Genomic DNA, 15,026 nt, shown 5'->3' with positions numbered 1-15,026 from the left:
ATTTCTGTGGCTGAGGGAGGAGGCAGCAAAAGGGTGCATGGGAAGAGGCTCACAGCAAGCCAAGCACTTGCTTGTTGGGGCTACAAAGCAGTTGTAGCAGAGCCATGGTTCTTTTCAGGCCACTCCTGCTGAGTGAGAGCAGTGCATGGCCAGCATTCGCAGGCTGCTCGCACTTCTTGGCCTGGGCTGTCAGCAGAGATGCCCTGGGATTGGTGCTGTGGGGATGCCTGCTCAGAAAGGCAAGCCCCAGGAAGCTGCAGGAGCTTCCAGGCAGGCACTTTGCAGGGGACAAAGGCAGAATATTGTAGGGAGGCTCTATTTTTCAATAAAGTCTCTTGCATTTGAAGAGTGGCTTGCAGTAACCCCTTATTATTGCCTCCCTGGTCTCAGATTTTGAAGCCTTCCCAAGACTAAAAGTTTGCTAAGAAGAGAGGAGATAAGGGAGAAGTAGAAAGAGCTATCAACAGATTTTGCATAGTAGATCCTTCTGAAAATGTAAATTTGGTCATCAGCTGATGTAAGAGAAATATTTACAGTGCAGAAGATGGCAGGAATAATTAAGGTGGTCATGGATTTTTTTTGCTGAAAAGTTTTGCTGAGCAACTGGGATTTTAAGGAGGGACAGCATGTGGGAACCTTGATACAGGCACTATATGATCAGGGTATTGGTTTGATACAGGCACTGTGTGATCAGGGTGTTTGTTTGATCAGGGTATTGGTTTGATCACTCTGTGATCAGGGTATTGATTTGATCACTGTATGATCAGGATATTGGTTTGATACAGGCACTGCGATCAGGGTATTGGTATGATCAGGGTATTGGCACCCTGAAGCTATGAGGGGACACTGCTGGATATATCCTAGAAAACTGGCACAAGCAGGATAAATGGTGAACAGGGTCTTCCAGACAAACCATCATTCTGGTGTGAAATCCATCCCAGGTCAAGTCTGTGTAACAGGTCTGGGAACTAATGGACATGCAAGCACCTAGCCAGAGTCAAGGTGTTTCCTTAATGGAGGAGAAACGGGAGAGAAAGGTGTTGGTGCAAAGTCCAGTAAGGTCACAGAGCAGGCCTGGAAGAGGGAAATGTAGGTCAGATGAGGTGCATAAAAAATGAGCCCTGAAAACAGGATGTGAAATTTATTTTCACAGAAAAAAATATTGGTCACAATATTAGTGCAGGGTCTACAGTCTGTTTTGTGGAATTTGGAGGGACTCATGGTGGAAGCCAGCAGGGAGAATTGTGGGCCAGCAACCACTGCTAAGTAGGGATAGCTTTGGGCAAATCTCAGAAGATGTCACTCATATCTAGTAAAATCCCTAAACCTGGACAGAGTGGATGCGTTTGTTGTAAAAAGGATGGACTCTATCTCTGTCTTGGCCTCTCCAAACCTCCCCACTGCCACCAAAACAAACCATTAGCCTCTGCAAAACTCAGCTTCCAGGGAAGGCAGTGGGAGTATTTCCTTTGGCCATCATTTCAGAGTAAGAAGCCAAATACTTGAACAGCCCTCTGTGTCCCACTGAATAAAACATGAGCAAGGATGTCAGGTGAAAAAGGCTGGTGATGGTGTGAGTATGGAAATAATCCAGCTCCTCTCTGGACAATTTCTCACATTCTTCCCATGTGTGACTGCTTACATGCTTTGCTGGAGCAGAATCTGTGCTCATAAATTTTCTGAGAGTTTCACTGAAGCACTATCAGAGGGGGAAAAAGTATTCTCTATGGGGAGAGTTAAATTCATGAGCTAAATTCATGACTTGTATAGCTTGACTGAACTCAGTGAAGTTACAATAGGGATAAATCAGTCCTTGATTTGGCAAAAAAATAGGTACAATGGCCTTTTCAGTAGAAAAAAAGTCTGTAATGAGCAGGCCGTGCTCCCCTCAGAGCTGAGCTGGTGACTTCAGGAGGGCTGTTCAGAGATCCTACTCCTGCTCCAACCCTGCTGCCCATCCACACCTTTCACAAATGTGAGAGATGGAGCACCTCTGACACCAGAGACTTGATTTATACTCAGTTATATAGGTAGCTCTGCTAAAACATCAGTGATGCTGAAACAAAGGAGCTGCTTTCAAATGGGAGCAGAAAGCCAGACTGGGGTTTAGCTGGAAGCTCTCAAAGACACTTGAGGTATTCATTTCCTGGAGCTGCAGTCCCAAGTTGTGTACTCAGGTGAGGGGTTCTGCAGGTCAGAGGAGTGCCCTGCAGTTTTGGCAGCCCTGTCCCACTGCAGGCCCTGCCTGCAGCATTTGGCTGCTGTTTCATGGCATGCCTTGCACAGGGATGCTCAGGGGCTCACCCTGGCTCACCCCACAGAGCACAGCTCTGAGAATCGTGTCACACTGGCAAGGAGATGCAAAAAATGGATTTTGGGTATTTCTGATGAAGAACTTCCCTGCCTGGCAAGGCTTCTTTGAGCTGGTTTGGTCACCTCCATCAGGAATCATCTGTGGGAAGGGAAAGGAGAGCTGCAGTGCTCCCTGTGCTACAGGGGAGAGTGGGAACAGGGCTGCCCTGTCTTGCATCCATCACCCAGCTGCACCAGCCCCTGGCTCTTAATTCTGGCAGCTCCCAAGCACTGCCAGCCTCCCTGTGCCCCCAGCCCAGCCTAGGGAGCTCTGTTTCATGGAATTCAGTAAGCAAATTAAAAATGCATGGGGAAAGAGGAATCTAATCTGTCAGTTATGAGATGAGCAGTATTCTCCCTTTCTGTCTTTTACACATGCACATATGTATTCTATCAGCAACTGAGGCAGAATTGTTAGTTTTGGCTCCCAGCTACCTGTCTGCCTGCAAAATGCCTTTTGAACTGATCTCCCTGTATAAACTACCTTCATAGCCCTGAGCAGGAGTAGCTATGGGTGTCTGATGGGGGGAATTATAGCATCCAAACATGTTCTGCCTTTTCAACAGCCTCAAGTTGCAATCTATTCCTCTTAGCAAAAGAATCTGATTTGTCCTTATGGCTTTGGTTTGGGGGATGCAAATTTCTGTAAAAAACCCCTCCCAAGTGGAAAGGTTGTCCAAATCATTGCTTTGTAGTTACTGGGGCCGTTATGTCCTTGATGAGTTCATGTACTTCTGGTTAGCATTATTGCTCAGAAAATATCATTCTAGACACACAGCTGGGCTCCAGAAAGAATCGCACTTTCCTTTGAAGCTGTGAAAGTCAATCCTAAGAGAAAGTCTGGCACTTAAAACCTATTGAGGGTATTTTAGTGTGGCAGCTGCTTTTATTTCTTCCAGGTTTTGTCAGATCTTGGCAAAGCAAAGGACTGTCAAATGAGAAAAGCCCTAAGTCTGTTCCTGTTCAGAGGCATTAATAAGCAGGAGGGACAGGGAATTGCTAAGTAAAAAGCAGACTTGAACTTTTCCTGCAGCCTGTACTCAGGTGAGAATATAGAAATAGGTTGTTTGGGGTGGCTTGTCCTTGCAGTTAATAGTGGGTTTGAAGGATAAAAATCCAGTGATCTACACTTTATACCTGTAGCTCCTATTATGGCATGTCTGTGTTGAAAAGTTCTCCAGGGAATGGTACAGTGATAATTATCTAGTAACATTACTTGAGTTTTTCCTCAGCAGTCTCTCTCCAGGGTAGGATGCTGGTGCTTGAAAATTATCTTTTTTGTTGCTGTTGAAACTAAACAGGGTCTTGAAGCGTCTTTTAGTGACAAGCAAAATAAATATTACAGACACCTGATTGCTCCTCACCGTTCTCATATTCTGTGTTTTCAAGAATGGTTGTAATTGCTCAGATGAGTCTGTCAAGAAATGATAGATATGATGTAGGGAGTACCTCCTGTGCAAAGCTGATTTTGCAGGATGTGAGAGATTGCTTCTGAGGTCAGTATATTTTATGGGAAAATTCCTTATTTCTAGAGTAAATTTGTTCTTCCACAAGTGTAAATTCAGTGCAATAGAAAAATCTTCAAGTACTCGCCTAGGAGTCACTGACAGCTTCTCTATGAATTAAAGAGAAACATACTGAAAGTCCTGAGCTGCTACTTTCATTTCCTTTTCCTTTTACCATAGCCCCCAGGCTTCCAGGATTTTAGGTTAAGTCCTGTTAAATAATTCCTTAGAAAACACCTACAGAATTCCCTAGAAGTCATCAAACAGCATAACAGTTTGGGCAGGTATGGAAAAATAAGGTGATATTTTCAGCTTAGCTGAAAACTGCTGGCTATCCCAGCTAAGAAAGTCACAGGCAGAATGGATTGGTGGTGTCTGTCATCAGTGCACTGTTCTAATAGAGAAATCCTGTATTTTGTTGTTAGTGTTGTTTGCTTTATGTGACAAAGGATTAAGTTTGTATAAGCAGAACTAATCCAGCCTGGTAGACAAGGAGCATCCAAGTGTTTGCTGTGCAGGAGGTTCTGAAGTGCTGGGTCACTCCTTTCAGTGCCAGGCGAGAGAGGGGCAGGGAGTGCTGAGCAGCCAGGCTGTTGTTCTTCAAACAAGCAGGGGCCTGCTGACTTTGATGCATCTTTCAGTGCTCTCTGATCCTGTGCAACTTCCTAAGATTTTTAGAAACACCTTCAGTCTGACCAGGAGGCCTTTCATCTCCTGGGTGCTGGTTTCATTTACAGCATTTCAGTTGCCTCCATTGTGTAGCCAAGGGAGTTTGCAAACAGCCCCAGTGCCACCTACAGCACTGAGCAGTTTTCCAGGAGGATGTGATTATTGCTCCTTGCTTTGTTTGCCCCCATGGGCTTCACCAGTTTGCTCCTGAGAGCTTTAAACCAAACCCTGCCTTTTGCAGCATGTGAGGGCAGCCTGCAGGGATCTCCCTGTGCCATCTCCTCTCTGGTGGCTGGCAGGGGAGGGGTTAAGCCCTGTCCTCCTTTCTGCTGTGCTGGCTGGAGGCACTGCCGTCCCATCTGGCCCAGGCTGGCCCCAGCTCTTCCCGGCGTCCTCTGGGGAAGGCACTACAATATCCAGGAATTGTAACAATCCTAAACAGATTGGGGGCCCCATATGGATGGAAATGATTAGATTATAAGGAATCCAATCACATTTGCTGCCCTAGCTGTGTGTTTTTAAGCATTTGGGATCAGGCTTTTTGCTCAATTACAAATATTTTACATGCAGCATAGATAAAGTCATTATGTTTGTCTCTCCATCTTGTCCCCAGGGGAATGGTATTGATTTTAATGTTTGATTGGAGGAATCTGATGAATAAAATCTGCCACTTTTGTCATAAATCATCATTCTGTTCATGATAATCAGACTGCAGAGAAGGAACACTGAACATGATCATACTTAGGTCTACAGGAGGGGAAATGTACTCTCTTTTTTTCTGCCTTGTTTACTCCAGTTTGTGGGGTTTTTTTCTGTTCAGTCAAAAAGAGATGGATATTTAATGGCAGGCCTTAGCAATAAGAGTTAATTTCTGTGAAACAATTTTTTATTTAGCCATGTCCTCAGCTGCATGGAAGGCACCTTCACACCCATGTTGGCACCTCCAGGCCAGTCTGTTTCCTGTTCTTTGCTCTCATTCCTTGTGGTCCTCCTTGGCTCCAGCTCCTGGGAATGCTGTGCTTGCCCCAGCTGCCCCTCAGCTTACCTGGCTCCTTTTCCTGCCTGGCTGTCACCTGCTCCTTTCTGAGCTTTGCATGGGGTTGGTAAATGCACACACCAAGGGGCAGGAATACAGGTCCTCCCAAACTTGTAGGGGACCTTGCAAAACAACCAAGGCAGCTTTATGTGCAAAGGGAAGTTTAAAAGTCACTAAACAGCAGAAGAACCCCAGGGAAATCCTCATAGTGGAAAAAGGGAGCTAGCTGGTCTAGTTCTGTTTGCTTGCCTTCCCACAGACCAAAAGTTTTGCCTGGGGTGAATTTTTCACTTAGTTTTATTTTAAGAATTGTCTTGCTAATTCTTATTCTGATGTCTTGGATAAGTCAAGTCCTCAAGCATCCCCTGAAGGAAGCATCTTGCCAGGCTGTGGAAAGTGGGGAATGCTCTCCTAGGACAGCCTAAAAAGCTCAGAGAGCTTCATCTGGCCCCTGACGCTGCTCTGCACCAGAAATCTGAGCAGGAGGCTTTCCTATGGCATGGTAACACACCTAAGATCAGTGATTAACAGCAGTGGTTGCAGCTAGCTAATGCTTCAGGGCCTCCGTGAAAGTCACACTGTTGATTTAAAAAAAAAGAAAAAAAACCAAAAAGAAAACCCCAAAAATTACTGCTTTCAATTTACAAGCTACTTTATAGACTCATTAATTTTTCATGGGGGAAGGATAAATGAGTGGCTGGGGAGGAGGTCAGAATATGCTATTTACACTTAATTTATGAATAATGAACTTGAAAGCTGACCCTTTATGGTGCTTGTATCATTTCATAATGAAATGGAATGAATCTCTCTGCCTGTGCTGGATCTGGCATGACATGAACATTTATGCTTGTGGGCAGCTCCTGGCAGCAGTGACTGAGCACAGCTCAGCCCTTTGCTGGAAGAGGGATTCCCTTGGCATTTTCCTGGTGCTCCCTCTTTGCTGGTGTTTGACGCCACATTGTGCAGATTGCAGGTTTTCCATCAGAGTCCCAGCTCAGCCTGGAGAGCAAAGGTGACTCTGTCTGACTCCAGAACTGGGTGGTTCCATCTCCACCCCATGGAAAGACCCCACTAAATCACCCCAGGAGGCCTCTGCAGCTGAAAGGGAAAATGAGGATGGCTCCAGTGGCACATCCTGAGCTGGGGTAAGAGAGATTGCCCTTTCTGTGCCCCTGCTGTACTCAAGTGACCCCCAGTCCCCATGGCCAAGGTCCCCTGACAGGAGGTGATGGCACTGCAAGGGCAGGACCTCAGAGGATGTGGGGAACCCCCAAATGATGACCCTTCACATGATGCTTCCTGGGGCTGGGTTTGCACTGAAGCTGAGCTCTGTGTGTGCAGAGAAGCTCAGGGGAGACTCACTCAGTGCCCTCCCTTTGCTCACACAGCTACTAATGAGTCACACTGGGTCTGTTACAATACTGTCCCTGACATTGGGTCAGCTCTGCTGGTGTCCAGCTTTTCAGATTTGTTCCTAACAGTGACCTCATTTATCTTACCTCTTGTCCAGTGGCTGTTTTTTCTGAGACTCTTCATCTTTGAGTGAAATTAAATTTTTGCCACCTTGCTAGTGCTCCCTGTGAGTGTACAGCTTCCCAGGGAGCTGCTTGGAGTAGGAGTCAGGAGTTGGATTTGATTATTCTTGTGGGTCCCTTACAATTCATGCTATCCTGGTGTTCTGTGGCTGCCTTAGCATAGAGTGGTGTGAGAAGCCTGTCCCAAAATTCATGTCCTGCACTGGCAGCCCCTTGGCTTCTTGCTCCCATGCCTAGTTTCCCCTTGGGGGTTCAGGAAGTGTAATGCCCATTCATTGCAGGAAGAAGTTTCTTCAAAGATTTGAAGAGGAGTTTATCTAAGAGGAGTGATGAGAAATCCTTGAGCTTTCCTTCTGTATCTGTGAATTTGATTTAGTGCCTTGTTCCTTCCCTACATGGAACTGTTCTTGGCTTGGGTCAGACTTGATTCTAATTTGTTTGTCTAATATTAGAATGGATACCAAGAATAAGGTACCCAACATTGTGACATTGCCAGAGTGTTGGCATCTATAAGCACATCTGGAATATGTGTCAGTTGACATTCAGTTGTGTTTTCTTTGAGCAATGATGAGAGATTTCTTGTTGCTGGATTTCACCAGCCATAAAACAGCTTATCCATAAGCATGGCTCACCCTGGGCCACAGGAATCAAACCCATTTTTGACATTCCCTGCATCTTTCATGTGGAAGGCTGTTGCTGTTTAGGTGCTGTTTGTCCTCCAGACTGTTGGGATTTTATTTTTGTGTTACAGCTCAGGTTGAGAGAGGATTTGGGAGCTGTGTCTGACCATTCCACATGGGGAAAAACCAGATTTCATTGCTCTGAAGGCACAGGATTTGGGATCAGGCTGATGGTGGGATGTTCCTGTCACAGAAGGGGCTCCTCTGTGCAAGCTAACATGGAATTCAGCTGGAGAAAAAAGGCATCATTCCAAGATGTGCTGGTCCATAGGGTAAATAGCAGGCAATCCCTGAGCTTGTGGAGGGGACAAAGGAACAGAGCTTCAGGAGGTGTTTAATTTTCCAAGCAGATGTTGCACTAGGAGGAGTCAGGGTCATAAGGCAGGCTCAGGACATGTCTCTCCTCAGGAGCAGCTCCCTGCTTCCCTTCCAATTCATTCAGGCTTGGAACAAAAATGCTGCTCCAGATGGCAGGGGCAGCACTCCCTGTGACACGGAGAGGGGCTGCTTGCTGAGGGCCAGGCGATGAGGGGATAAAAAGGGAGCCAGGAGGTCAGGCAGAGGAGGGAGTGGGAGCAGCCACACCATTTTAGCTCCAGGTCACTGCCTCCAAAGGTTGGGGCTGGCAGATGAGGGAGCATTTGGACAGCCAGGCTCTCTTGGCTGGAACAATATGCACAACTGTGTGATCTGTTCTGTTGTTTCCACAACCTGGCATTACAAAGGCCAAAGAATAAAAATGTGTCTCCCTCTCACCTGGCTTCTGGGCTGAGCTTGTTGGGCATATGGCATCCCAGATTTATAGTTCTGATTTATGGTAATAAATCCCCTTTTCCCAGGGGATGAGAGGAAGAGTCACAGAAGTAGAATAAGCAACTGCTGGGAAAGCAGTGATCAATGTCCACTCTGGGAGGAAACATTGCTGATCAAAACTGCTCCCAGCAGGATTGTCAGGGAAGCCACAGCCAGTTCCTAGAGGAATTGATTTCTTCATAATCATCTTTAATGAGCATCTTTATCATGCTAGCTGAGGGATTGCACTGCTTCCAGCAGGGAACTTCTGCTAACAGATTAAAAATGTTTTTTTGCTTTTTTATGCACCTGACTTATCTCATGGAGGGGAAGAAAATCTGACAATGCATCTTGGCTCTGAGAAAAATGCTAAAAGCAAGTTGGAGGAGAAAGGTGGGGAAATAAAAGTGGATTTTCTCAGAGGATCTACTTGGAAATACAAAGGAGGCTGAAATGGAATGAAATGCATTCAAGGGATAATGTCTCTCTGCCATCATATTTCAAGTGCAAGACCACAAGGAAGTGAAATTCACCTTCACACTGCACATGCCAACCTGATCCAGCCATGGATGGAAGCAAGGCCAGGGAATGCTTGCTGCAGCCCCATGAAGACATGAACACCAACAGGCAGCTGAGGAAAGGCAGCAGGCTAAATGGTCAGGACAAATGAGCTGTTATTTGGGCCAAGCTGGCTTTGTTCCTGCCTTTCAGGAGCCCACACACGAGCTCTCTGAACCTGGGAGCAGATGATCAGGTTAGCTCCACTGTGCTCTTATGAACCAATTCAACAAAGGATTTCCAAAGGGCTGTTGGTGTTTTTTTTTAATATAAATGTCACACCTTTACAGAGAGACCCCATTTTCCTTTCTTCCCAACAGCAGTGAAAGTGCTGGAGGGCCTCAATCTGCAAGTGCTGTTCATGAATTATTAACAAGGCTTCTCCTGCCAGGGAAGTTATGCACAGGGTGAGTAGTTATGGAGCTGAGCCTTTGGCCCAGGGAGCCCATTCTGCCTTAGAAAGGTGCTTAGAATGTGCTGGTAATTGCACATTTTAAAAAGCCAATTAAAAAATGATTAGTGCCACAAACAGCACAGCCTGACCAGAGGTGGGCCCCTCACCTATGAGACAGAACCCCTCAATACACACATTTTCATCATCTCTATGTAGCTGCTGAACTCACAAGAGGGGCTGAGAAATCTGGCAGTCTGACCACATATTTTCCACTTCTGAAAATGAAACGTGTGTGACCATTTCTCTGAGCTGCCTTGAGAGTATCCTACCTATTAGCTTTGCACATAAGAGATTTCCCTGAGATTTTCCACTTCTCTGAAAACCCTTTCCCACGTTGGCAGCTCCCACAGGAGCATCTGAGGCTGCAGCTCCCTTCATTATTTGGAAAGCCTGAGGGGGAGGTAAGTCAGTGCTGCTATGCAGGGAGAGCACAGGTGCAGATTATATTAATGCTCAGGGAAAGAGATTGCTTTGATACCTCGGTGAAAAACCTGCTCCCTCTCAGCTCCCCAGCTGTAACACTGCACTTTTTGGGGATAAAGAGTGGCTCAGTAGTTGTGACTTCTCTCCCTGACTGTTCCTGCTAGCAAGCAGCCTGCACTCCACTGCCATGGCCATGTTCTTCCAGCCTAACAGCCAGGGAAAAGGCTGGAAGCTGCTGTTTCCTTGTAGGATAAGCTGAATGTCTATTGTGGCTTGCAAGACATAAGAGCATTCTTTGAAAGGAGAGGATAGAGCTCTCCTTCTTCCTGCAGGTGCTCTGTGAAGTCATCAGCTCCTGCCAAGCTGGGGTGGGTGCAGAGCTCAGTTTGTGTCAGGATCTTTTGGCTGCTCTAGTCCAGGCTCTTGTGAGGGATGTGCACTTATTTTACTGCACAAGCATCAGTGTATACCAGTATTTAAATATACAGGTGCGAAGGCTTCAAGCTGTGCATGACTTTGAAGTCCTGTCACAGTGATCTTCTGACCAATTTGCATCTATTTTGGCCTCTTTTGCTGATTCTGTTTTATTTGATTAAAAAAGAGACAAAGCCTGCTTTCTCCTAGATGCCTTTCTTAGGCTTCTCCTCCCATGGACAACAGGGTATGAAAACTGAGATGGCATGGTATTAGCTGGCCAAAACAGACAAGACAAGTACTTTGGTTCCATTTCTTTCAAGCCCTGCCTCTTACTTTTCCATTTTCCTATTTTCTCTACATATTCCCACCTCTATTAATCTCATTTTATTTTCCTTCTATTCCTAATTTTGTCTCTTCTAGTCAGGCAATTTATAATTCTGGGCTGGTGTTTGTCTTTGGTCTGCCCTTTGTGTTCAGTGAGAAATACAATACCTTTACCTTCTTACTCAACCTCATGTCAGGAAGATTTAAGAAATATTTACAAACCCCGGCAAAACAACAAACTGTTCTAGGTGCCAAAAATTAAAACAACTGAATAACCATCTGAAAATAATGACAATAGTTTCAAAGTTATAGTATTTGAACACTGGCTCTTTGAACACTGGCAGTGCTACTTGGTGACAAATTTGGTGCTCTCCCTGCTAGCCTGTCATGCAAAGGATTTTAGCCTGCATTCCTGCCTCACCTGCTGTGTCTCTGTATTTTAGAAAGAAGAGATTCCCTCTATGCAGAGCTGCTGCTATCCAAAGGACAAAACAGCAGCCAGCAGGACTCTTGTCTCCTCTGTCACAGATATGAAGAAAGAGGGAACCTTTATTAATGGAAATTTAATTTGTCGTGTGTGATTTTGCAGACTGATGAACAGGCTTATTTATAATGCTGTAAAGGAGCTGTGCTGGGGATGGTGGTACAAGAATAAATTTACTAGGGTGAAATAATGGTACTTGCAGTTTAAACAGAGATCTCAGCCCTAAAAAAATGCAGAGCATCTAATGCAACATGTAATTCTGTCCTAAGGAGTTTGGGGAGGAATTCCTTATACTTGTGTGTCCAGCCACAGAGCCTTTGGGAAGCATTCTCTTTACTACACTGAGGGGAAAGAATTCCACTCTGTAGGCAGGGATGAGAACTTGCACAGTTGGTGACTCCATTTGTGTCACAGAGTGGACATGGATGAGAGCTCAGGCTGCCAGTGTCCCCCATCAGCTGGTCTGGAGGCTTTACCTGTGTGACTGAGCTCCTCCTGCACTGCAGTCAGGTCTGTTTGCACACCATGGCCCTCTTGTGCTTCCTCTCCTGGAGCAGGCTGGGGATCCAGACCCTGAGCTGAGCTCCTCTGTGGGCAGGCACAGCTGGGAAAGGCTGAGCCACTGATCTGCTCCTCAGGGCAAGAGTGCTTCCTTAAGGCTTTGTGAAATGAATGGTAATCACTTGATCTGCTGCTGCCTGTGGTTCTGTCTCAGGACATTTATCAGTGTTATCTGAGAAGGACTGGTGGGCAGGTTTGTACAGCACAGCTTGATGTTGAGAGTCCATTAGATTTTCATCATTTATTCTTGTTATTGATTCACTGTTACACCACACTGCTGCTTCTCAGAAGTCAGGTAGTGCCCTAAAAAAAATAGTTCCTCAATTTCCTGACCTCCACTGAAGTCCTAAATGTCTGTGCTGTGTTTCAGGTCCTCAGCTCTTTGATCTTTTTTCTGACATCAGGTAAGCATCTTGATCACAAATCAGATCTCTATTTTGGACATGCCTGAGTGCAGATTGCACTGCAAGCTGTAAATCCAGGCCTTGGGTTCCCAGTAATTCATTCCTCCCTCCCATTCACTTTCTTCTTCACTTCTCAGGGAGAGACATTTCTGCATTTCTATTCTCCTCCCAATACACCTCTCACTCCAGTCAGGTGTTTTTGATAAGGAAAGCAAGAAATGCCCATCAGCACAGTCAGAGGCTGTGCAGAACCTGCTGCCACATAGGAAAAGGGCACAAGGAGGTTATTGCAAACTGGATGGAAGGACTCTGAAAGGATCACCTTGTATAAACAGTGTAAATAGTTTTGAAAGAAGTTTTCAGACACTGAGGCTATGCAGACTCATTGCATTGAGTAAAACCTAAGCAGGCACACTGCTAGCACTCTGGGTGGAGGTGCAGCCACTCTTCAGAGCAGTTTGCTCCTGCAGCCCAGGGGAAGGGTGGGCACAGTCTTGCTGCATCTGGTGCCATTGTATTTGTCATATCTCTCTGTGCAGTGTGTGCTCTGTGGGGGATATAGGATGTCTATCTGCAGAGCTGCCAGTCAATAACTTTCAGTCATATTTACCAAAGTTTTAGGCTTGAGAACAATCACAGTGCACCAGGAGATAAGGTCAGGGAGTTATCTTGGTGTGTTTTGCTGTTACCTCTCTATCCATGCTGTTCTGAGACTCCCACACAAAGTCTCTGGAGAGTTCACTCGTCTTTCTGCTGGATACCTAACTGCTAAGTTTTGCAGGGAAACTAGTCCTGACCAGTCCCACTAATGGCCCTGATGAGCCTCAGGGTGGTGGGCTCACCCACAGCCCCTGCCATGCCCATGAGCTTTATTTAGGCTCAGATTTGGGTTGGCACTTCTGGCCAGGGTACTGGAATGCTGGTCTCTGGCTCATTTGTGCTTGTGCCTGGATGTTTGGGTTTCTGCCCCCCACAAGGTGAATTTTGCTCTGCTTTGTCTCAGTGCTGCCAGGAGGGCGTGTGCAGCAGCACCAGGTTTGCAGAAGCAGCACCCTTTGTGTTTGCAGGCACTGTCCGGGAGTGCTGCATGCCTCTTTGGAGAGCTGTTGACATGGAGCCTGGAAAGATGAGGCTCTATAATGCACTCATTGTACCCACATCTCAGCAGCTGTAGTTCACTTTTGGTCTGACTCCTTAAAGGTGAAGAGGAATTGGATTGTGCTTCTGTGGATTCACAGCTTCTTATTGCTGGCTGCATATTATCTGGCAGACTGCTGGGTCCCAGTTTGACAGCTGAGGAAAAAGAGGAATTTAACCATTCTTTAAATGAAGCAAGAAAAAAAAATCAAATTTTATATAAACCCTCACAACTACAACTGTGCAGGGCTCCCTTTCAGCTCAGATGTGGAAAACGTGTCCATGTGAGAGTGTTTGGAAGTAGCTGGGACACCTATTGTGCATCTGTCCTTACAGCTAATTCCTGAAAGTCTCTCTGTTCATCAGCATCCCTGCATGTGCCTTGTGAGCCAGCCCAGCAGGTGTGTGAGTGCTGCTTGCTCGCCTGTCACCAGAACTTGGCACACACACCCAGAGTGGTCAGGCAGAGCTGCCATGGAGCCTGCTGCTCGCCCTTGCCGTGTCAGTGTCCCTGTCAGGCTGTCACAGCACACCAATAACAGGCACCAGGGAGCAGGCAGGGCCACTGACCTTGGCAGGCTGCTTTCCCAAAAGGCCTGGGGCCAACTCTGCTCTCAGACACTCTCCATTTCCAGTGGGATGGGCTGGGAAAACCAGCAGTGAGCAGGGGTTCCAGGAGCAGATGCACTGCTATGGTCACAGCAAAGCAGAAGTTCAGTTTGATATCCAACTTGCCAAATTAGCTCAGCTGAAAGTGATTTTGCAGCAACTGTGCACAAACTCAGCAGGCAGTGGTCCTGGAGGTGAATTTGAATTGCTTGATAAGTGCTCAGCAAGTCTGTCTGCCTTTTATGTTTAGGGAATCTTATTCCTAAATTGCCTCACTCTGTATGCTTTTTATTTTGGGTATGTACTTTGTAATTGGGAGTGAAGGGCCAGAGTCTTGGCTCTTAACTGGAGACAGATTTTGGTTGCTGCCTTTGAAATTTTCTCCAAGTGGGATAGTGTTCCTCCATGGAGCTATTAATATTGTTTGGGAAGGAGGAAAATACTGCCCCATATCAGCTGTGAATGTAATAACACCTCTGAATAGGGACCAGGTTCTTAAGTTAATTTCTCCTTCCTTTTAGGTTTGTTCATTCAGGTTGAGGATTTCTTCTATAAGCTTGTCATTGTTCTTTCCAAAAAAATATTTGAAACTAAAACATGTCAGTCACATCAGTCACTTGAATATCTGCAGTTCAAATGCCACAAGGATGGATATATTCATGTTAAAAGTCTTTGTGCATTCATCCCTCATGAGATCTAATGTCATGTGGACTATTTGAATCATCCCAAACGACCAAATTGGTTTAATCAGTAAAAAATTGCATAATTATCCAGTGTAGTTTGTAATTAAGGGTAAATGCTTGAAACAGGCTCCTGTGAAGCCTGTGGTGAGGAAGGGTAGGAGAGGATGAGTGTGCTGGGTGGAGAGCCTGGACTCCCTGAGCCCCTGTATGGAGGTGGGAGCAGGCTGCTGAAGCAGAGAATGTTTTATTTACTGTGCCATGCTGTGCATCACACTGAGCATTTTGCTTCCTTTCAATTGCCTTCTGCAGCAAGTCAGAAGTGATGTAAATGATTAATTAGCTTCAAGTGATATCACTTGGCCTGGCTTTGTCCTGGGTGGCCCATGCAGCTGTGTCATGGTGC

At 46.0% G+C, this 15,026-nt stretch overlaps 2 long non-coding RNA genes across 2 annotated transcripts in view; both read left to right on the top strand.

Annotated features, from left to right (window-relative positions):
• LOC135449614 (uncharacterized) overlaps positions 1–15,026 on the top strand; it is a 55,973-nt gene that overhangs the window by 22,317 nt on the left and 18,630 nt on the right. The gene's annotated exons all lie outside the window — the stretch shown is intronic.
• On the top strand, positions 6,532–11,411 carry LOC135449616 (uncharacterized). The gene is made up of 4 exons (XR_010440785.1): positions 6,532–6,707; positions 7,849–9,323; positions 9,448–9,534; positions 11,189–11,411. It is a non-coding gene; the product is annotated as an uncharacterized LOC135449616 (long non-coding RNA).

The sequence above is a fragment of the Zonotrichia leucophrys genome, chromosome 6, assembly GCF_028769735.1.
Source record: "Zonotrichia leucophrys gambelii isolate GWCS_2022_RI chromosome 6, RI_Zleu_2.0, whole genome shotgun sequence".
Lineage (NCBI taxonomy): Eukaryota > Metazoa > Chordata > Aves > Passeriformes > Passerellidae > Zonotrichia > Zonotrichia leucophrys.
Note: the sequence above shows the minus strand (reverse complement) of the source record. Positions and strands in the feature narration are given on the sequence as shown.